Raw genomic sequence first — 21839 nt, 5'->3', positions numbered from 1 at the left:
CTTACAACCGAGGACCCCTGAACCGCTCCCCGCTGGTGAATTGCTGATGGTTCGAAGATTTATCAGCGACTTCTTCCTGAATCACTACATCAATCCCACTGGTGATAATGAAGATTTTAGCATGCCTTCTCCTGAAACATTGAGTAAGAGTTAGCCGCTAAACATATACGCATGGATCCATTGTTTTCCATCTGATGAGGTCTTCGTATTTCGTACACTATGATTAATTATGTAATGCATATATATGTCGACAAATCATTGGAATTTAGCTACCATTTGTTCAATTGCAATTGTTGCGAAATCTGATGAATGTTCTTCCCGTGGACACTATTTGTTCAATTGCATATTGTGACGAATTTTCTTTTTGCATGCCGATTCAAATGGGATATTTTGCTTTAACCTGGCAATTGGTCCGTACACGGTTCAACTAAATGAGTGTGTGCGATCCACATCAGAAAGCATACGTCAATCATAGCGAAACCGTCAGTGATACACAACAGATCGCGGACAATTTGTAGCACTACTACGTGTGCGTAGGGGCTCTGAAACCGTTTGTGATACCACATTATCGCACACGAGAGCTCAGAGTAAACCTTGTCCAATGTAAAATACAATGCCAGTCGTAATTTTTTTAGGAAACGTGTGGGATCCCAAACAAAAAGCACACGTCACTCTTACTGCAACCGTCGGTGATACACAACAAATCACAAACGGTCTGCAACACTTGTATGTGTGCGAAGGGACTCCTGAACTGTCTGTGATAGAACATTATCGCACACGGTAATTGTTCGAAAACGTGTGCGATGGAGTCATGCATGGCAGACGCGTTTCGCAAAAAAACTCGTGTGCAATGGGGCACATATGGCACACAATTCATATGTTGGCCATGTGCCTTACATACTGTTTCCCAAATGGTTCATTACGACACACCGTTTGGTTTCATCGCGTCATTAGAAACGTTTAATCACCGAATCCCACATGTGTGACGGAATTTGATGTGTGCTACATCGGATACGATTACATTTGGCAAGGACTCTGCATCATGGCTCCCTATCCCTGACGGTTTTTGGGTCGTGTGGGAAGGACCCCCCTATCGCACACACTCACTTGGTGACGGTTCACAATCCCGTCGCTGAAAGGGGTTAAAAACCGTTTGTATAGCACCTGCTGTACCAGTGTTGTGTCGAATCAATAAATTCGGGTTGAATACTCTACTCTTGAAAACTGTTGCGATCCCCTATATTTGTGGTTATCACCGTCTAACCAACCGTCGAACCATCCACCCATGTGAGCCCCTTAGCAATGGTTGCCTTCTCTCGTTCGTGGTGGAAGCGACTGTCGTCAGGGAACCTAGTAGAAATCGTAGTGTAGGTATATGCCATGGATGCTTGGAGCTACTCCTGCATTGAGGCGGGCCAACCTCCGAGCTCTCCGGAGTAGAGCTCAAAGGAGGAAGACTTGGAGGAGGAGGAGGAGGAGGAGGGCGACCCCATGGTCATGGAAAATATCACAATGGACGAGTCGGAAGAGGAGCAGGCACCCGTGCATGTGGCCGAGTTCAACCTACCTGGGGCGAAGCAACACTACAACATGGTGCTTGTGGAGGCAGAGGATAGAAGCCTGTGCCGGTGGGGAGCCACCGGTATCCGCATTCAGACTGCTACAAGCGGAGCAACACTACAATCTGTCACACCTAGGAGAACACCAGTTGGCGGAGGATTAGTTCTTAGCAGAGCACACATTTGAAGCTGCCATCGCAGCTACGGTCGCATCGGACTCAAGCATCGTGGACGTGAAATGAGCGATGCTTGTGTCATCACATCACCCACCGCGAGCGTTGCTTGATCCGGTTAGCGAGGCGGAGCGCAACAGGCTCTTCGAGTGGCTGGAGACGGAGGACAATCACACTAGCACGAAGACGATGCCAACAGGCATTCATCGTCAGCTCCGGCTCATTCGAGTTGGCCGCCAACGACGACGAGTCCGAACCATCTCACGTTGGAACTGTGGATCGCACCTCCGACTGAAGGAGGTTTAGTTGTTTTTTAGGGTCCTTTTTTGGTATGTAAAAGTTATTCCTAAAATCAATGAAAATCCGGTGTCCACTTTTTTTTGACTCTAGTTGGATGGTCTCGCCTGGCTGGCTCTTGATGTTCGTTTGGTGATCTGCATTAGATTTGTCCTAACTAGTTGCTCCCCTAAGCAAGTGTGCTACTCCAAAAAAAATTCCCTGACGTTTGGAGATTTTTTTTGGAGACAGTCTTGTCGATTGGAGATGCTCAAGTCCAATTATGTCTTGATGTACAGACTCATTATGGGCCAAAGTAATATTCACGAGGCCCAGCAAGTAGACTCTCCTCGCTATCGAGCTTTGGCCTACAACCAAAATCCCTGTCATCTCCTTCGCCATCGCCACCGCCACCGCCACCACCACCTCCTCCCGTTCTTCTCCGGCCGCCGCCTCAGACTTGGTGCCCGCATGCTGCCACCCGCAGGAGCCGCAGATGGCGTCTTCGACGTCCACCCTAGAGAACGAGGCTCGCGAGTACGTACAAATCCTTCTTTCTTTTCGTGCCCTACACCTTACGGCAACGAAGGCAACCAAAGAACCCTAAACCCTACGCGCCTTTTATTGAATCCGCCCATTCTCACACGAACCCCTCTAGTGCTTAATGTTTCTGAAGCCCATCTGCGGCTTACACAGTGAAGCGGGAGATTGTGATTTCCATGATGTTTGCTAAATCTATACTAGTACTGTTGTAACTTATTTTGAAGAGGAAAATCTGGAAAGCTGGGGTTTGATTTGCTTCTTGCATCCATTGATGCAGCGTGGTGAAGATAATGCTGCAGTTCTGCAAGGAAAACTCGCTTCATCAGATGTTCCAGACCCTGCAGAATGAATGCCAGGTCTTGCTCAACACGGTGGACAGCATGGATACCTTCACTGCCAACATTAATGTTGGGCGTTGGGATGCCGTGCTGCCGCAGGTTGCCCAGCTGAAGCTGCCGCGCAAGAAGCTTGAGGACCTCTACGAGCAGATTGTGCTCGAGATGGCAGAGCTCCGTGAGCTGAACACGGCCCGTGCAATCCTTCGCCAGACACAGGTGATGGGGGTCATGAAACAGGAGGAACCCAAACGATACCTCCGTGTCTGGGGTTGGGTACGACATATGCCAAAGGATGGCTTATCATGGTGGGAGCGAGTAGAACGTCGCCGGTGCCCGGAAGCGGATGAGACGAAGACATGCACGCCGGCGGATCTTACCCAGCTTCAGGGCTCTCCGAGGAGATAACACCCCTACTGCTGCTCTGCGGGGTCTCCGCATGATCACTATGGCAAAGTGACTACAAGGTTGCTCCTAGAGCTGTTTTCTGGAGGTAGGAGAGGGCAAGGCTAGCTCCCTCCTTCCTATATGATCGGTCTAATACTAGAGAGGCTATCCCCCTTGCATGGGTGCCCCAGGGGGCTTATATAGGCCTGCCCCCCAGGGATACAATGGTAATCCGGCTGGGTGCGGGTCCCAGCCGTCTGTCTCTTAGACCACCGTCTTCTCCACTGACTACTGGGGCCCGCCGACTGGCGGGCCCCGCTGACAGGCCTGGTACTGTAGCGGTGCTTCTGATGACACTAGCTCGGTCATGGGGTCATGGCAACAGTGTCGCCGTCTGGCAGACGATCACTGTCGCCATTCCCCGTCTTGTCTGGTTAATGGCGTGCGGGGCCCGTGGGAGGGGCCGGCCGACTCCAAGGGGCCGACTCCCACAGGTCCGCCTTCAGGGCGCTCTCGCCGTCTTTTGTTCTCCCACTGACGGGTGGTCCCGCCGTCTCTGGGCCGTATAGGTAGCCATCGTGGGCACAGTGCGCCGCCCACTGAGGCTTAGATCAGGGCAAGCATGGCAACAGTGCCACGCCACGATGGAGATCTCCAGCGATACGGCGCACTGTAGCCATGCCAGCCCCTCGTAGGCAGGGTAGAGACGGCCACGCAATGGCTGTACCCCGCCCCGCCATCGTGGCGAAGGCAGGAGATGGTTGGAGTCGCGGGCCGACTCCCATAGTCGTCTTATCTTGAAGTCGCCAGCCAAGAGTCGTCTTGTCTCGAAGTCGCCAGCCAAAAGTCGGCTTAACTCGAAGCCGTCCCTGGGACTCGGCTGTGAGGGACAGCCGACGCCGCCTCCCAGGAGGCGGCTCTTCATCGTGGGTTCTTGAGGGGCGCAGTCGGCCCCAATGTTTTGAAAGGTTCTGGGACTCGGGTTAGCCCACCCGTGGCCCATTACTCTGATAGTAGTCCCCGAAGCTGGTGAGGCGCCGCGGGAGACGCGCCGGGGAGCCTCAACAGTTTCATCTCTCCGGGGGTGGAATCTCGGCCTCGCTCGCCGTCTTCCTCCAGGCCGACTAGCTGGAGTCGGACTCGCAGAAGGCCGTCTTGCCTCTTAGAGGGTTTGAACGTCGCGGCGGGGTCCAGGCGGCGTGCCTGATAAGCTTCCGGGCAGCCGCCCGTTGCGGGTCAGTCGTGTGGCGCCACGTGTCGAGGTCAGTCTGCCCACCCACGCGCGCGACAGGACAGGACCTCAGGCGGGGGCCCGCCACTAACGTGCCTCGGCACGTGAGCGGATTTGCTGCGGTCGTGCGGGCGGTTGGGGTTCCCTCACCGTAACTTCACGCAGTTACTGCATGTGGTAAATCGTGGGGGGCATGGGGGCCGGGGTGCAGTTAATCCCACGCCCGCCCCATCGGCTTCTCAGCCCTATGAGCCTATAAGTAGGCGGGAGGAAGGGAGCGGCAAAGCACGCGCGCCCATCTCCCCTACTCCCCTTGCTTCCTTCTTGCCTCTTCTTCCTCTCGCCGCCGCCGCACCGAGGTACACCACGCTTGCGACGATGAGCTCTTCCTCCACCGCCGCACCCGTTGTCGTGCGCTTCGGCGTTTGGGACGGCTCCGAGGTGGACGACGACATCATCAAGTTCCTCCGCAAGACGCGTAGCCTCCCCGGCGTGGACCTAGTGCATGCCCGTGCCGCGCTGGAGAGGGAAATCTTGCCGGCGCCAGAGGAGGGCGAGCGGGTCGTATTCCGCTCGCACCTCCTGCGCGGCCTGGGGCTGCTGGCGAGCGGCTTCTTCCGCTTCTTCTTGGAGTTCCACGGGCTCCAGCCGCACCACCTCACCCCGAACACGGTGGTGCTGCTGGCGGCCTTCACCACCTTGTGCGAAGGCTTCCTTGGCGTTCTCCACACAATCGAACTGTGGGGAGAGTTTTTTCAGTCAAAGCTTGGCACGCACGTCGCCGGCGTGCCGGCCCAGTGCGGCGCATTCATCGTGATGCGGAGGTCGGTGGCCGACAATCCATTCCCCGCCATCCCGCTGATCAAGTCGGTGAAGATGTGGCTGTGTTCTTACTTCTATGCGAAGAACGTTGCCGCAGACGGCGACTGGGTCAACCTGCCGCCTTTCGAAGCCGGCGCACCGGCTGGGAGGCTCCCCAACTGGTCCCACCAGGTCAAGACGCTGACTCCCGCTGGTGCCGCCGCCGTCGCGCGACTCCAAGTTCTGACGCAGTCGGAGGGCTTGACCGGGTCCGACTTGCTGGCCGCCTTCGTGGCGCGGCGAGTCCTCCCGCTTCAAGGCCGACCTCATCTGATCTGTCAGATGAGCGGCCACCGGGATCCGAGTCGGCTTTGTTCCAAGGACATGCCCCACGCGGAGGTGGCGGACATGGTGAACTATATCTCAAACTGTAACCTCGTGGCGACTTGGCAGTTCGGCAAGGAGCCGTACTCACGCGTCAACCCCCCGCCTGTCGTAAGTCGTCTTTCTTCTTCTTTGCAGCCGAATCCGACTTCTAATCTTTTTGGTTTTTCTTGAGTCAGAACCCCCTCATCCAGCCTTCAGCCGGCACTGCGGGCTCGGCCCGCCAGTTCGTCCCCGATCGAGCGGAGAGCGACATCAACGACCCGGACTTGGGGGCCACGGCGATGGAGGCCGACGCCGAAGGAGGAGGAGGAGGAGGCTTCAGGCCGTCGGCCACCTTTGCTGACTGGCCTGATGACGATGCCGAGGGGGAAGCCGCCCCAGGCCACCAATCAAGGGCCGGCTAGCCGAGCGCGAGTTCTACCGCCGGCTTGGGTGGTCAAGGCCGGGCCGGGCCGGGCCGAGCTTTCTTGGCGGCCGGCCGAAGAAGCTCAAGGGGGCGGCCTCCGCGACTCAGAGGGAGGAGGCGATCGCGAAGGCCAACCGCTTCCGCAAGGAAGTGAAGAAGCCGCCACTGGTCTCCGCGTAAGTGCCTCCGCTCTTGACTTGTCTCGCTCTTGGTGGATTTTTGTCCAAATCTTTTACATGCTTTCTTCGCCTCACGGCTCCCCTCACCTTCGAGAGGGTCGCCGCCGCCTCTGTCACGGGGTCAGCAGAGACCTCCGCCAGTACTCGGCGGATAGATCCCGCCGCCGACCTTCGGAAGGCGACGAAGCGGAACGTGCGGGAGAAGCGCGAAGAGGACGAAGCCGCCCGTCTAGAGAAGGCGGAAGCCGAGAAGGCGGCTGCCTCCACCCAGAGGAAGCTGGATGAGGCTGAAGCCACCGTGGCGGCAAGCCGGCGAGCTGAGGAGGTGGCGCTCCTCCAGTCGGCATTGCTCTTTATCCCGCTGAACTCCACGCAGCCGCCCCCGGAGTTCACGGGGCAGACTGGGGAAGACGGCGGCGGGAACCCCGTCATGGAGAGGGAGAGCGGCGATGGCTCCATGTCGGACACAATCGTGCCGCCACCGCCGCCTCCGCCGTCGTCTGGGGGTGCGCAAGGTAAATAGCCGGCAGGCCCGCCGGTGCCGCCGACTGAGGACGAGTCCGTGGCGAGGCTGCTCCTTCAAGTTGCCTCGCTAGTACGCCGCCGCCTCGAGAAGGCGACTTCGGTGCCACGCCCGTTGGAGACCGGCGCCGCTAGCTCGGCCATCCCAGATGCCGAGGCGACGAGCGCCGTGCCCGTTGGGTGGGTGCGAGGAGGCGGCACGGGCCCACTGAACCAGGCGCTTCTGGACATCCAGGCGAAGCTGCGAGCCGAAGGCGACGCCATCCAGAGCTGCACCAAGGCGCACCTGGCGTCGCGAGTAGCCCTCCGGGTATGCTTCATTTTTGACTTTGCTTTTCTTTGTTCTTCTCTGTGGGGGCGCGCCAGTGCAACCACTGGATGTAGTCCCCGAGTTTCGGGTCGGCTGCTGAGCAGGCGGCCCGGAACTCCTTCTGGCGAGTTCTGATACTTATCTTCATCTAAAAATTCTTATTGCAGGAGTACCACAACCTCCGCGTCACTGCCTTCAACGGCAATGTTGAGGAGCTGGGCAAGCAGACTACCGACTTGTCAGAGAGTCGGAGTGAGTCTTCCTTCTTCTTCGCGGGGGCGCGCTGGCGCACCCGCGGGCTGTAGTCCCCGAGATTCGGGCCGACTGCTACGCAGTCGGGCCGGATCTTCTCAGCGACTTTCTTGTTGATGACTTAATGTCTTTCTTTTTTATTGTTCAGAGGCCAACGCCACTCTTCGGCAGAAGTTGGACGAGGCCAACACCCGCCTTGCGTGCCAAAGGGAAGGAGTGCAGCAAGCTCGCTGCGGAGCGTGATCTGCTGGCTGCGCAGCTGGCGGAGCAAAAGGAGCTGCTGAAGAAGGCGCAGGATGAGGCAGAGAAGAAAGAGGTTGCGCTCCTGGCCGAGTTCGAGAGCGAGCGCTCCTCCTGGACCGACAAGGAGGCGCAGCTGACTTCCGGTTTTCATGAGATTGAGGACATCGTCAACGGTGAGTTTCTTTACTTTCTTTGAGCCGCCGACTGCGGGTCGGGCGACTCCTGATTCTGACTTGCTTCTTTTTTGTCTTGATAGACTTTTTCCCTGGCCACTCGCAGGCGGCCACTCAGGCCATCGAGGCAGATCGCGAGGCGCGAAGGGCAGATGGTGCGGAGATTGCCGCCAACGCCCCCCTGACCCTCGACGAGCAGATTCTGAGCATCCAGGCTCGTCTGCGGCCGGCCCATCGGATGCTGCGTCGGCTTCAGCGTGCCGGCGCCCAGGCCATTGCCGCCCTGTGGCCGGACATGCCGGTTCTGCGCACTGCCAGTCAAACTGCCGACTGGCTGGAGGTCGCAGCCGTTCGTCTTGAGGCTTTGAAGGGTTCCTCGTCCCAGGCTGGAGCGCGCCGGGCCTTGGAATTCGTCAAGGCGTGGTATCCAGGGCTGGACCTGGACCGTCTGGCCGCGTTCCGGTCAGAGGCCCAGGCGGAGCTGGTAGCCGTGGAAGACGCCCTCGTCGCTCGTGCTGCGGCGATCGCCGACTATGCCGACACCAGCATCTTCGTCCCTGATCGGGCCGAAGACGGCAGGAAGGCGCCGCCGGAGTGGTTCGGGATGAACCCGGATTACGACGAGGACTCGGCGGAGGTGATTGCTTCCAGCGCCGAGGAGGAAGGCGAGGCGGAGGACGAAGGTGAGACGGAGGCGCCAGAAGACGGAACGGGCGACCGGCCTCAGCTCGACCGCGCCTCCAGCAACGAGCCGCGTCCGGAGAGGGCGGCTGCCGCCGGAGACGATCAAGCCGAGACTGCCCAGCCGGCCGCCCCGGCGCCTGACATCGCCGTCTCCTCTGACCCTCCGAACCCGGATGCCGCCTCCTAGGCTGCCGTCTTTGCCTTCATTTTATCTGCCTTAGTAGTCTTTAAAGAACTTTGTTAATTCGAACAATTCCACCCGCGGGGTGTATTTTGAACTTCTACTTGAAGATTCGGCCAAGGGCCTATGTTATGTAAATATTTATCCGAGTTCTATCTTTCCTTGCTCATTGCTCTTTTGGCTTTTTCCTTTGCTGCCTTCCCTTAGTCACCGCCTTGCCAGCCAGACAACCGCTCTGCGGACTGCCACTGGATCGAACGCTTGGCTTCTTTGGGAAGGCAAGTACTTGGCCATTTAGAGTCTTTTTAACAAGTCGGATAGAAAGCGGCAAGCTGACTACTTACGTGTCGGCTTCACTTAGGAGAGGCTAGAAGAAAGCGGCAAGCCGACTATTCATGAGTCGGCTTTGCTTGAGAGAGGCTGGAAGCCGTCTTAGGCTATGTTTGTGCTTTGGGTCCTTAGCCATTTTTCGTGTGGGCGCCCGTTCTTCCTTACTCCTGCCTACCAAACAATCGCTCTGCGAGCTGCGACTTCTGACAGGAGATGGCTTAGGCGCCACACACTACTTGTCTGACTGCGGGAAGCATTTCATAGCGCGAGGCGGCGAGTCCCCGGGCCGACTAGTCGAGCCCGGTGCCAAGTGGCATAACAAAGAGTAATGTACTCGAAGGCATAATTCTTATCATACAGATGACAAAAGGTGGCAGTCCCCGAGCTCGTCTCGGGGGGGCCGAAGTCTTGATATTTTAATACAAAGGGTAGCGTGATACATACTGCATCAACTGTAAAATCTTCGGAGAAGATTTGCATTCCATGGGCGCTCCGTCTCTTTGCCGGAGTCGTCCCTCTTGCGTGCTCGGGGCTTCTGAGCGTCGATCATGTAGTAGGAGTCGTTTCCCAACACCTTGCTGATAATGAAGGGGCCTTCCCAAGGCGCCGACAGCTTGTGCTGGCCGGCTGTTCGCTGGATCAGCCGGAGCACAAGGTCGCCCTCTTGGAAAGATCTCGGCCTGACCTTCCTATTGTAGTATCGGTGCAGGCTCTACTGGTAGATGCTGGACCGGCTGAGTGCCAACAGCCGGCCCTCTTCCAGCAGATCGACACCATCTTGACGTGCTTCTTCTGCTTCTTCCTCAGTGTACATGGTGACTCGCGGAGATTCGAACTCTATGTCCGTTGGGATGACGGCTTTAGCACCATAGACGAGGAAGAAGGGTGTGAAGCCGGTTGACTTGTTTGGAGTCGTGCGCAGACTCCATAGGACGGCTGGCAACTCATTAAGCCAACAGCCGGCCGAACGCTCCAGTGGCTCGACCAGTCGAGGCTTGATGCCAGACATGATGAGGCCGTTTTCTCACTCTACCTGGCCGTTTGACTGTGGATGGGCAACGGACGCTAAGTCCAGTCGGATGCCCTGAGTCGCGCAGAAGCGGGCCAAGGCACCTTTGGCAAAGTTTGTGCCGTTGTCGGTGATGATGTTGTGCGGTATGCCGTACCGAGTCGTGATGTCGGCGATGAAAGTCACTGCAGTCGGACCATTCAACTTCTTGATGGCTTTACTTCTATCCACTTGGTGAATTTGTCCACCGCAACGAGTAAGTGAGTTAGGCCGCCTCGGGCTGTTTTGAATGGTCCCACCATATCCAGGCCCCAAACCGCAAAAGGCCAGGCGATAAGGATAGTCTTGAGTGCGAAAGCCGGCTGATGTGGCTTGGAGCGGAACATCTGGCACCCTTTGCATTTTTGGACTAATTCTTTGGCCTCTTCTAGGGCGGTTGGCCAGAAAAAACCGTGCCGGAAGGCTTTGGCGATGAGAGCTCTTGAAGCCGCATGGTGGCCGCACTCGCCTTCATGGATGTCTCTGAGAATTGCTTGGCCTTGCTCTGGCTCGACGCAATGCTGGTAGACACAAGTGACATTGCGCCTGACCAACTCTCTGTTGACTATGGTGTAGGTTGTCGCTCGGCGTTGCACTTGCCGAGCCAAGGTTTCATCAATCGGCAGTTCTTTGCTCACCAGGAACTTGAGGATGGACTGTGCCCATGAGGGTGCTGCTATTTCTTTGACTACCAGTACTGCGACTTGGACGAGGGCGGCTGGGCTAGGAGGCAGCGGGTTGGAGTCCGTAGCCGCTTACTGGATTGATCAAGTCCCCGGGCCGACTCGAGCAGTCCCCAGGCCGAGTTCCGGAGTCATCGGTTTGGTTACCGCAATCTCTGGGCCAGGTTCTGAAGTCTCCGGGCCGGCTTCGACTGGAGTGCTCTTGGAGTCAGATCCGACTTCTTCGTGTGGAGCCGGCACAAAGATGGAGTCTGATTCTGGTGAAGGCTTGACAGGCAGCTTGAGGAGGCACCGAAGGGCGACGCCGGATGGTATTGCTTGGCGGGTGGAGCCGATTCGTGCCAAGGCGTCTGCTTGGTCGTTGTCATTCCTTGGCACGTGGAGGAACTCGCACCCCTCGAAGTATCCACTGAGTTGCTGCACAAGGAAACGGTAGCTCGCCATGTTTGCATCATTGGCGTCCCAATCGCCAGATGACTGCTGGACCACCAAGTCGGAGTTGCCATAACACAGGATCCGGTGAATGCCGAGTTCTTTGGCAAGACGGAGCCCGTGAATGAGCGCCTCGTACTCAGAGACGTTGTTGGAGGCGGCAAAATGGATCTGCAGTGCATATCTGAGCTTGTCGCCCTTGGGGGAAGTGAGGACGACGCCGGCTCCCAAGCCGGTGCGCATCTTGGAGCCGTCAAAATGCATCCGCTAATGAGTGGAGTCGGGCGCTGGCGGCAGGTACTGGGTCTCGGCCCAGTCGACGAGGAAGTCGGCCAGTGCTTGCGACTTGATGGCAGTGCGGGGCTGGTAGTAGATGGTGTAGGGAGCCAGATCGATGGCCCACTTGGCCACTCAGCCAGAAGCATCTCGGCTTCCGATGATCTTGGCAAGTGGGGCTGTGGAGACCATAGTGATTGGATGCTCCTGGAAGTAAGGCTTCAATTTCTTGGCGGCAAAGTGCACGCTGTAGCACATCTTCTGGTAGTGGGGATAGTTCTGCTTGGAGGTCGACGGTACCTCGCTCAGGTAATATACCGGTCTCTGGACAGGTAGCGCCTTGCCTTCCTCCTTGCGCTCAACTACCATAACTGTGCTGACTACCCGACTGGTGGCGGCAATGTACAGGAGCATGGGCTCTTTGGGAGTCGGGGCCGCCAGCACAGGGGGCGTAGTCAACATTTTCTTTAGTTGGAGAAAAGCTTCGTCCGCCTTGGGAGTCCACTCAAAAAAGGTCGTCTTCTTCATGAGCTGATATAAGGGGAGAGCCTTCTCGCCCAGCCGACTGATGAATCGGCTGATGGATGCCAAACAGCCGGTGAACTTTTGTACATCTAGCAGTCGTCTGGGTGCTTCCATGCTCTCGATGGCCTTGATCTGCACAGGGTTGCACTCTATGCCGCATTCAGAGACCAGGAAGCCAAGGAGTTGGCCGGCTGGTACTCCGAAGATGCACTTCTCGGGGTTGAGCTTGATCTGGAATCGGCACAGATTCTCAAAGGTTTCCTTGAGGTCTTCCAACAGTGTTCCACGCTTTTCCGTCTTCACCACTAGATCATCCACGTATACGTGGGCATTTCTGCCGAGTTGCTTGAGGAGGCACTTCTGCATGCAACGCTGAAAGGTTGCGTCGGCATTCCTCAAGCCGAACGTCATGGTCAGGTAGCAGAAGGCACCAAACGGCGTGATGAAGGCGGTCTTCAATCTGTCAGCCGGGTTCAGTTTGATCTGGTGATACCCAGAATACGCATCTAAGAAACTCAACAGTTCGCATCCGGCTGTGGAGTCTATCACCTGATCAATTCTCGGCAGAGCGAATGGATCCTTGGGGCAGGCTTTGTTGAGGCTTGTGTAGTCGATACACATCCGCCACTGCTTGTTCTTCTTTAGCACTAGGACTAGGTTGGCCAGCCACTCTGGGAAAAACACTTCCATAATGAAGTCGGCTGCCAGGAGCCGAGCTATCTCTTCTCCAACAACTCTTCTCTTCTCTTCTGACAGGCGGCGCAAGGGCTGCCTGACGGGCTTCACATCAGACCGGACATGTAACTTGTGCTCGACGAATTCCGTTGGTACACCTGGCATGTCTTTAGGGGACCATGCGAAGATGTCTCAATTCTCACGGAGGAAATCAACGAGCTCGCCTTCCTATTTGCTGTCAAGGTTTGTACCCATGACAGCGTACCTCTCCGGGTGCTCCGGGTCCAAGGGTATCTTCTTTGTCTCTCTGGCCGGCTTGAACGATCCTTCTGCTTCCGACTCCTTGGGGTCGAGCGACATCTCGGGCTGCTTGCCGGCCATCGCCACAACCCGATCAAGAAGCCGCTTCTCAGCTGCGATCACCAAGGACTCAGCCAGCCGACTGCTTTCGGCCGCGCAGGCGGACGACTTTCTGTAGTCGCCGGCTACGGTTAGAATCCCCTTGGAACTCGGCATCTTCATCTTGAGGTAGGCGTAGTGGGGGACCGCCATGAATTTGGCCAAAGCAGGTCGGCCAAGAAACGCATGGTACGGGCTTTCGAGGTCCACCACTTCAAACCAAACTGGCTCTCGCGGAAATGATCTTTGTCCCCAAAGAGGACGTCTATCAGGATCTTGCCGATTGGTGAGCAGGAAAGGCCGGGAACAATGCCGTGGAACATAGTCCGGCTGCTCTGAAGCTGTCTTTACTTGATTCCTAACTTCTCCATGGTATCCTTGTACAGGATGTTGATACTGCTGCCTCCGTCTATCAGTACTCGCGAGAAGCGAGCGGCCCGCCTATCTGTGGCGAGTGTGGCGCCTAAGACCAGGGCGTAGGACCCTGGACTCGGCATCACCTCTGGGTGATCAACTCTGCTCCAACTGATAGGCTTTTCGGACCAGTGCATGAACTCTGGAGTGCTTGACGCGACTGCGTTCACCTCTTGCTACTGCAGCCGCCTGCTGCATCGATCGTCAGCCACACTGGTGAACACCACATAGGCTCCGTGCTCATCTGGGTACTCGTCTTGTATCGCGCCGACTGGCCTGACAGCCGGCTGCTGGGGCGGCGGTGGAGGCGGCGGCCCAGCAGGCGGGGGAGGGAGTAGGCCGTCTCCCTTGGCGATTCTGGTGAGCCAGTGGCATTTTTGGGTAGTGTGATTTGACGGCTTCGCGCCGCTGTGGAACTTGCAGGGGCCATCTAGAGTCTGCTCGTAGGAGAAGGCCGGCAACCATTTGGACTTGTCGCCTTTCTGTCGCTTGGTCGGAGGCTGCCCCTCCGGCTGTTGGTCTTCGACTGTCGCCACTTGCCGGCTGTTGGAAGCCGACTGTGGGGCTTTGCGCTTGTGGTCGCTTTGCTGCTACCGCCGACTGGTGTCCCCAGCCGGAGTTCTTGGAGCCTGAGGGGCTACTTTGCCAGTTGCACTAACTTGAATCTCCGCCTTCATGGAGGAGTCGGCTGTGGCGTACTTGTCTGCTGTGACTAGCAACTCATCGAGGGTCTCCGGTTCGTCGCAGAGGAGCTTGTGCTTGAGGAGGATGCCTTCTCTGCACCGGCAGTAAAGTACTCGATAGCCTGCACCTCGTGCACGCCCTCGCAAGAGTTTCGAAGCTCAGCCCAGCACGTGAGGCAGTCGCGAGTGGAATCGTCGGGGCCTTGCACGCACAAGGAGAGTTAGCGAGGCTTGGGAGGTCGCTTGTACGTGCTCGTGAAGTTGCGGACGAAGGCCTCGGTGAAGTCGACCCAGCTGTTGATGCTGCGGGGCTTCAGGCTGTTCAACCATGTCCGGGCCGTGCCGTGGAGCATGAGCGGAACATACCTTACGACAACACGCTTGTTGCCGTTCGCTATATTGACGGCCATGGAGTAATCATCAGCCAATCCTCCGGCTTCACGGTGCCGGTGTACTTGGGCGTGTCTCGGGGGAGCGTGAACCCTTTGGGAAAGGGCTCATCTTGGATGCGGGGTCCAAAACAGGGAGGACCCAACTCATCTTCTTCTTCCAGCGCCAGGGATCGGTGGAGTCGATCGATCCGGTGGCGGGCGTCATTCTCTCCGACTCCTTCTCGGCGGCCAAGGCGGTCGCCGAGAGTCGGATGCTCTACGGGTGGTGGGGAGACTCGCCTTTCTCTGCGAGGAGGGGGAGGCAGATAGTCGTCCCGCCGTTCCACCGCTTTGCGGCGGCCGTCTTGGTTGCGCTCGATGGTGATGCGAGTCCGACTGTGGCTGACAGCCGGCTCCTTGTCTTTCTTTCCGCGGACTCCGCCAGTCGGTGTTCGAGACGTTGCGCCTTGGTCTCGGCGGGGCGGCGGGTCGTCGTTTTGTCGCCGCGGCGCCTCCATGCGGCAGCCGGCTTCGTTCTGCGCGGCAGCCGCGTCGAGGAGCTGCTGAACTCGCTCCGTCATCAAGCGGCGCTCTTCGCCCTCGAAGTTGTCGAGCTCGTCCGCCGCCGCTTGGGCGGCGCGGATGTTCTCCGCAGGCGTGGCATACACAGGGCGATCGGCCCCAAACAGGTTGGCGATTGCCACGCCGCATTGTCGGACCACGCCTAGGCGGCTAGGCCCAGTCGGAGCCGGCGAGCCGCCCACGGCGCAATCCATCTCGCGTTGGTAGGCTTCTGACAAGCGTCTCATGCTTGCCAGCTTCTTCGCGCCCTCGATAAGCTGAAGGCGGCGTGCCTCCAGCGTCTCGGCGCCAGCGTCCCCCGGAATCGGTGCGGACAGGTCTTGTAGAGCCGCGTCGAGCGGGTCGTGAACGCCTTCGCCGGAGCGCTCGCCATGGTCAAGGACGAGAACCTCCGTGACGGTGCTTCCGCCGCTCCCTACGCAAGGGAGCGGCTCGTCGTAGACCACCACGTTGGTGGGGAACGCGTCGAGCGACGCGGTATCGGAGTCGACCAGCATCAGGTCGGTGGAGCCTATGGACTCCAGGTCTACAGCAGGCTCGCTGGCGACGTGGAGTTGGTCGAGGAGGCCCGCGAGGAGGCTCTCGGGGCCACCCGTGCCTGCGTCGGATGCAGGCTCGTTGGAGAGGCAAACCTCGCCGACAAGTTCGGCGAGGCAGCTGGCTGCGGAGGCGATCTCAGCGCCATGCAGTGCGTCGGCGCAGACTTCGTCTGGCGTGCCGGGCTGGCTGTGCTCGCCAGGGAGGAACAGGGTTCCCATCCAGAGCAGGTCTCCGGACGATGGTGCACCTCGCCCCACAGTGGGTGCCAAATGTCAGGGGTTGGGTACGACATATGCCAAAGGATGGCTTATCATGGTGGGAGCGAGTAGAACGTCGCAGGTGCCCGGAAGCGGGATGAGGCGAAGACATGCACGCCGGCGGATCTTACCCAGCTTCAGGGCTCTCCGATGAGATAACACCCCTACTGCTGCTCTGCGGGGTCTCCACATGATCACTATGGCAAAGTGACTACAAGGTTGCTCCTAGAGCTGTTTTCTGGAGGTTGGAGAGGGCAAGGCTAGCTCCCTCCTTCCTATATGATCGGTCTAATAGTAGAGAGGCTATCCCCCTTGCATGGGTGCCCCGGGGGGCTTATATAGGCCTGCCCCCTCAGGGATACAATGATGGCGGGCCCCGCTGACAGGCCTGGTACTGTAGGGGTGCTTCTGATGACGCTGGCTCGGTCATGGGGTCATGGCAACAGTGCCGCCGTCTGGCAGACGATCACTGTCGCCATTCCCCGTCTTGTCTGGTTAATGGCGTGCGGGGCCCGTGGGAGGGGCCGGCCAACTCCAAGGGGCCGACTCCCACGGGTCCGCCTTCGGGGCGCTCTCGCCGTCTTCTGTTCTCCCGCTGACGGGTGGTCCCGCCGTCTCTGGGCCGTATAGGTAGCCGTCGTGGGCACAGTGCGCCGCCCACTGAGGCTGAGGTCAGGGCAGGCATGGCAACAGTGCCGCGCCACGATGGAGATCTCCAGCGATACGGTGCATTGTAGCCATGCCAGCCCCTCGTAGGCAGGGTAGAGACGGCCACGCAATGGCCGTACCCCGCCCCGCCATCGTGGCGAAGGCAGGAGATGGTTGGAGTCGCGGGCCGACTCCCATAGTCGTCTTATCTTGAAGTCGCCAGCCAAGAGTCGGCTTGTCTCGAAGTCGCCAGTCAAAAGTCGGCTTAACTCGAAGCCGTCCCTGGGACTCGGCTGTGAGGGACAGCCGCCGCCGCCTCCCAGGAGGCGGCTCTTCATCGTGGGGTCTTGAGGGGCGCAGTCGGCCCCGATGTTTTGAAAGGTTCTGGGACTCGGGTTAGCCTACCCGTAGCCCATTACTCCGACACTCCGACAAGAGCACCTCCTTGTCCCGACATACTCTGACCCGAATGAGGTTGGTAGCCTGCTTTGCTATTTAGTTATTGTTAATTTGTTGTGCCATTGTTCTTAACTGTGAAATGCTGGGATGTCACTCTGCCAACAGGCTTACCAAGAATCTACCAAGGAAAAGCGACGTGCGCAGATTGCCCAAGGTTAGGCTGTTGATTGTCTTTTCTTGAGGCATATATGTTAATGATTCTCATACTTAGTAGAGAAGTTTGAGTGCTTCTTGATTCTGAGATATGCTACACTTTCAGAATGTAACATAATTCCTGTGTTCCAAAATATAAGGTGTACTGATTTTTTTCAAAAAGTCAAATGTTTCTATGTTTTACCAACTTAAGTAGAGATTAGAGAAATATATCAATATCTACAGTACCAAATAAATAAAATATAAATTATATATATCATGATGAACTTAATTATGCTGTATTGTGGATATTGATATTTTCTCTATAAGATTGGTCAAACATAGAGAAATTTGACTTTTCCAATAACACACCTTATATTTTGGAAACGGAGCCATGGAGGGAATATTTTTCTTGAACATTTTTTAAAATTATAAGTTTTATTGTTCCATGTGCTGTTGAATACGAGGGACTTATTAATTGATGATTTAAAGTTGTACTATGCTCATAGACATGTGTCCTACTTTTGCAATAATAGCCGCAATTGAAGTTCTGCCTTTCTGATCCTTAATACTAACGCTTCACCTGCCTTGCTGATGTCAGCAATTGCTTAAGTTTCAGTAGTCCCACCAGCTCGGCTAATGGCACTGATTACCCAGGCTTTGAAATGGCAACAGCACCAAGGTACTCACGTTTTTAACCTGTGATACTGTGATGATCCCCGAATTGCCAATTGCGAACTCATCCTAGCTCCTTTTTCGTTCCTCTTGCATAGGTTTGTTACCCCCTGGCACACAGTTTGATTTGTTCAGAGGAACCGCTGCAATGAAGCAAGACGAAGAAGAGGCATATCCTACTACTTTGTCACATCAAATAAAGGTTATCTTGTGGCTGTATCAGCGAGCTTACATTGGCTTTTCATGTACACGCAGGATTTTTGGAAACTGCAGAAGATAAATTAATGATAAACATATTTGATAATTGATATCAATGTCTTTCAGAAGCCTAAAATGATGATTTCTTACTTAAGTTGACAGCAGAAGAATATTGACACAACTAATTAATGATATTTTTTGCGTTGGCTTAATTGCATGTGACTCTGACTTCCATTGGGACATTATGGTGGTCCCAAAATTCGTTGGAAAATATCGATGCAAAACACACTAGGACATGTCAACATGCTTTAAGATGTAGTTAAGGATTCTACCATCTTCACTTCCATGCTGAAAGGAGGATATAGAAACACATGCCTGCCTGGAGAATTGCTGTTCTCAGGCTTTTCCTCATGGTTACAACTTGACATTTTGTTTTTTATTTCAGTTCGGGAAGAAAACCCACCCTGAGTGTGCTCGATTCTCACCCGATGGCCAGTACCTTGTTTCATGCTCAGTGGATGGAATCATCGAAGTAAGTTGGTTGCTAGTGTGTTTTACAGGTTAGCTCTTCTGTCGTACATGGCTAAATTTCATTAACATTTTCAGGTCTGGCATTATGTCAGCGGCAAGCTGAAAAAGGATCTTCAATATCAAGCCGATGTAAGGCCCTAGTATTGGAGCTTTTCGCCTTTAACATGGAATTTACATGAACCCTGTAATTGTGCATGTAGCCAAGCTATTCAAGATCAATAACTTTTGAGGGACATCAATAAGTCGTGTTATTTGATTTAGATACTGACAAGATTGTTAGGTTCTGCATAACGTTTGTTTGAAAATACTTTCCAGGAAAGCTTTATGATGCACGAGGATGCTGTGCTCTGTGTTGATTTTAGTAGAGATTCTGAGATGCTGGCATCTGGATCACAGGATAGAAAAATTAAGGTACTCTCATTGTTCTCTCCCCCATGCCGCCACACCCCCTCTCCCTTGGCAATATTTATTGCAAGTTCACTGTTCCGAGTGGTCACGGTGTTTGTAGTCATGTGAACTGCTTGTAAGTGTGTTTGCTCAGAGACAAAGCCTGACCTCTTTACAGTTCTGATTGATTAACGTGCCGGCATGTGTTAATTGCTATATTTTTTCTTCCTCCTGTGGAGTGAAGTCATATTGAGTACATTTATGCATGGTATCATTGGTCATCTAATCATGTTCGACCACACAATCATCAGTTGGTAAAAGTACATCATTAGTCAATACACGTGGCCAACTAATTTCTTAGACCTTCATTATGGGTCATTATTTCACCAGCCATTCAGTCTGTTTGTGAGAGAAGAATTGCATTGCCGTATTTAACTGTTTCTTTTCACTGATTTTCAGGTTTGGCGTATACGAACTGGCCAGTGCTTGCGACACCTCGAGCGTTCACACGCAAAGGTGTTACAAGTGTTACATTTTCACGTGATGGAACTCAGATACTGAGTACCTCTTTTGACACTACTGCGAGGTTTCTTACAATACCACCAATTTGAATTCACAATGGATATATACTTCTTTGCTTTTCACTGTTATATTATGTTCTCATGACAAAGCATCGTCAAAGATTATATTTTGCATGTGGTGAGCTAGTGTTGCATTATTTGGGAAATCCTCGTGCTTTTGTCCATCCTTGTGTTTGAGGACTCGTAACATAGTGCAGCTGTCCCGTTAACCACTTCTGTTATTCTCATATGGGCATATTCTCATATGGGCGCTCTCTTTTCAGTCTCTTTAAGATAGTCCAGTTAAAAGATGTTTAGTTTGCGCACAATATTCATGGCTAAATTGCATATCATTGAAATATTTGATCCATTTGAGAATTAGTCAAAATAAAATTATGGGTTGTTTCATGAACCAAGGGAAACAAAACTGCCTTTTCTCAGTGCATAGTTTTCTTGTCTAAAGTGGGAATGGAAAAGGATGAAAGGAGGCAAGTTGATGGGCCCTGATTGTATCCCCATTGAGGTGTGGAAAGGCTTCGGGGACATAGTGATAGTATGGCTAACTAAACTTTTCAACCTCATTTTTCGGGCAAACAAGATGCCAGAAGAATGGAGACAGAGTATATTAGTACCAATATTCAAGAACAAGGGGGATGTTCAGAGTTGTACTAATTACTGTGGAATTTGGCTGATGAGCCATATGATGAAGCTATGGGAGAGAGTTATAGAGCACCGCTTAAGAAGAATGACAAGCGTGACCAAAAATCAGTTTGGTTTTGTCGGATTTCGGGTTCCGGCAGACCCTTAAGGTTCGAACACTGGGGTGCGCACGAAGATCTCTCCCCTACCACCTCACGTCTCGAAGTCTCGCAAAGATCTAAGCAAGAAAGATGAACACACAAGGGACACGAGATTTATACTGGTTCAGGCCATCATTGTGGTGTAATACCCTACTCCAGTGTGTGGTGTGGTGGATTGCCTCAGGGGCTGATGATGAACAGTACAAATGGAGAATAGCCTCGCGAGGGGCTGTTCTTGAGCTGGTGCAATGAACTGCTTGGGTGAGTTCAGTCGCTTCTCTTTCTCTCTGGTCGATCTCTCGATGATCTTTCGATTGTGGTGGCTAGTCCTATTTATAGAGCGAGGCCCTGAGCCTCTCCCCAAATAATGAGCGGGAAGGGTGCCAACAATTGGCCATTTTGAAGGGGAACATCTGGTACACTTATCCTGACTAAAGTTGGTCTTCGGCTGCCAAAGGTCATGATGGTGACGCCGCCCTGGGCTCCACGATGACCTCCATCCTGCCGTTCTGCTGGTCTTGGTCTTGTTGCACCGAAACGGTAACCTTTGCCTGATGCCTTGACCTGTGCTTGCCCCCCTTTGCCTTGAAAGGGAAACAAGGACACTGCGCAGGCCGGCGCCGCCTGGTCCTCGATCATCATGGCTTGCGTCACGGGCCCCTCGGGAGGTGTCCTGCCTTGATCTCTCCGCCACCTCGCGAGCCTGCCCGAGGAGTCTGCTCCTAAGGAAGCTCCCTGTCGTCCGCCCCGCGAGGCTTGGCCCCTCGCGAGGGTCTTGAGCTTGAATTGATGGAGCTGGGCTGCATTGGGCCCCCACTTGAGCCACGCCGCAGGCCGCAGGCAGGCAAGTCTGGGGACCCCCCGTTCCCAGAACACCGACAGTAGCCCCTGGGTCCAAGGCGCGCCCGGACTTGGCTTAGCAGAGAAGCGAAGGGGCAAGTGCGAAGCGCCGCGGGCCCCAACAGCATGCGGCCTTGGGCGCCGCGTGGCGGTTGATTGGACGTGGGCGTCTCCGCTTCCCCATGATGCCTCGGCAACCGCACGACTTGACAAGTCCCTGCATGCAAAAACGGGTCATGATTACCTGCGATCCTGGAGGCCGACGGTTGGCCTCCTCCGGCTATAAGTACGGAACGACGCGAGCCATTCCAGTTCATCTTCCTCTGCTACTCCTCCTCTTCTTCATCTTCGTCGTTGCTCCATCACACGCTGATGGCACCCATCCGCCGGTTCTCTGCAGAAGAGAAGGGAAAGGCCCCCCGAGAGGGTCCTGACCCGCTTCCGTCGAAGAAGCGGTTAGTCCTTTGCCGCCGAGACGAGGGTGTGCGGCAGGAGATATCGAGGCCCTGGTACGAGCGGCCACCGCCGGGGTTCCCGCTGTGTCACGCCCAATATGCGACCCTATCCAAAAAGAACTCGAAGGTCCCACCAAGGATAGACCCGCATATTGAAACGCTTTTGCAAGGTGGATATCATTACACCAACATTACATAATAGATGGGGATACATACAAGAGGCATACAATGCCACACGAATACAACATCACAATACATAAGAGCGTCATCCGACTACGGATGAAACATAAACAGAAA

At 55.1% G+C, this 21839-nt stretch overlaps 1 pseudogene; it reads left to right on the top strand.

Moving 5' to 3' along the window:
• Positions 1-2497: 2497 nt before the first annotated feature.
• LOC119279534 lies at positions 2498-19498 on the top strand (annotated as a pseudogene).
• Positions 19499-21839: the final 2341 nt, after the last annotated feature.

The sequence above is a fragment of the Triticum dicoccoides genome, chromosome 3B (genome assembly GCF_002162155.2).
Source record: "Triticum dicoccoides isolate Atlit2015 ecotype Zavitan chromosome 3B, WEW_v2.0, whole genome shotgun sequence".
Classification (NCBI taxonomy): domain Eukaryota; kingdom Viridiplantae; phylum Streptophyta; class Magnoliopsida; order Poales; family Poaceae; genus Triticum; species Triticum dicoccoides.
The sequence above is the reverse complement of the archived record's forward strand: the minus strand, read 5'-3'. Positions and strand labels throughout refer to the sequence as shown.